Consider the following 2,500-nt stretch of genomic DNA (forward strand, 5'->3'; position numbering starts at 1 on the left):
AAATCCCATGACAGTTTGTGGAAATTTTAATGTAATTTATCTCGCATTTAAAGATGATGATGACAATTGAAATTCCAGGAATTTTTAATTCTTTTCAAGTAGAACATTGTTAAAGGTTTTATTATAGGAGTTATCACACTCATACTGTATATATATATATATATATATATATATATATAATATATATATATATATATATATATATATATATATATATATATATATATAAACGTCTTTTGGTGACCCTCATAAGAGTAACTTGGTGCTGCAGTGCATTCATGATTTTATGTAATTTGGACACTGAGTGACATAACAAAGGTCATCCCCTGAGGGTATATGACGCGCTCATGAAAAGAATATTCAGAGGAACCTTAAGGAACATTTTGTAATGACTGGGTTCTTTCCTTCTCCAGTTTCTTCATTTACTTTTTGATTAACCTCGCATTTTTTTCCATCACGCTCGAGCTTTTAGAGGCAGGATTTTCATTACACTGATCCCTCTCCATTCCTCCTTTCACACGCAAAGTACTTCGGTTGTTTTCAGTGTGTTTCTCTCGATCTTTTATTTATATAATATTTACTTAAAATAAAAAAAAAACAGTCCAAGCTTATGTCCGTTACTTTATATTTGTTGTGCTTTATTATACCCCCGCCCTCTCTCTCTCTCTCTCTCTCTCTCTCTCTCTCTCTCTCTCTCTCTCTCTCTGAAGAATCATAACATGAAAAATACCTAATGTTAATACTTTTAATCATAGCTTTTTTTTTTATGGGGGAGGAGATAATGAAAAATATATTGGCCTTTTTGTTACAGGGAAAATTATTGAAAGGTTTTTGAAATGTTATTGAACATAATATCTAAAGCTAATTTTATATAAAAGTATCTATAACGATTATAAATTTTGCTGGTTCTTATAAATGAGCATCTGCTTCATAACCTGTAACGATGTTTTCTTTTTTATGTGTTATTTGGCAAAAAATACTAAGATTTTGATATATATATATACATATATATATATATATATATATATATATAATATATATATATATATATATATATATAAAACGATCGACCCCACAAAAAGGTGAAAAAAAATGCAGACAAAGAAGAAGTATATATATATATATATATATATTATATATATATATATATATATATATATGTATGTATGTATAAATATATATATATATATATAATATATATATATATATATATATATATATTATATATATATATAAATATATATATTCATATATATATATTCATATATATATATATATATATATATATATATATATATATATGAATATATATATACATACATTTCTATATATGCAAATATATTCATATATATATATATATATATATATATATATATTATATATATATATATATATATATATATATATATGTATATATATACATATATATATATATATATAATATATATATATATATATATATATATTCACGTACGTTATGTAGCCAGACACCACCTCTTTATTATATGGTGGACATATATACAATCCTATAAGGCAATGTGTTCCCATTTAATAATTGAATTATTTTTTTCTCCTTATGTACATGAACGAAGCTGAAGGGTCTGGCGCACCCAAAGATATCTGAGGAAACACTACATTCGAAATCAATCTTTAGGTTTTGCAATTGTATACCCCTGATTAATGCTGCTAAATATTTACAAGTTATATTATATAGAATGAATAATTTTCACCAACGTACTAATTTAACTCCAATATAACTTGGAAAATAAGTGAGTTTTGGTTTATATAAATTACCTCCATCTAATTCATCAACACGAAGATTTGTTGAGAGAGTGACAAATTGAAAAGAAAATATATAACAGTGATACAGAGAAAGAGTATCAAATATAAAATAAAATCTAAAGTGACAGGTTTATTCTGTTATGAAGTAAGGCAATTTATGATCGGGAATTAGGAGTAATCTCTCTCTCTCTCTCTCTCTCTCTCTCTCTCTCTCTCTCTCTCTCTCTCTCTCTCAAAGCGACTTTTCTATTTTAGAAGCATACAGCCATATAAAAATCTTTAATTGTATTTACTGCTAAATACACTCTACTTACATCCTTTAGATTAAAAGGGTTAGAGACAATCTATATTCTAAAGTTCACAACAGTCTCAAGTAGACAGGGGCAGTTTGTTTAAACACTTCCAACCCCAACCCCTCTCCTAATGATTTGGCTTTCAAGTCCCAGGCCCTATTTTCTTTTACTTTTTTTATTTAACTTATAATTGCACCAACACTAATTGAGATAGGACTTTACACCATTTATTACCGTATAGCTAACAGAATTTCGTTTCCATTGAACATTATATTACATATTTTGGCAATTAATAGAAGTAAATTAGGTCATATGGCGTTGGAGAGAATAGTTTTCACCAAACATAAATCACTTCTCTGGTGCTCAAAGAGTTCAATGAATATATGAGGGATATTGTTCATAACTCACTTTCCAATTCATGCATA

This window comes from Palaemon carinicauda, chromosome 1, assembly GCF_036898095.1.
Source record: "Palaemon carinicauda isolate YSFRI2023 chromosome 1, ASM3689809v2, whole genome shotgun sequence".
Classification (NCBI taxonomy): domain Eukaryota; kingdom Metazoa; phylum Arthropoda; class Malacostraca; order Decapoda; family Palaemonidae; genus Palaemon; species Palaemon carinicauda.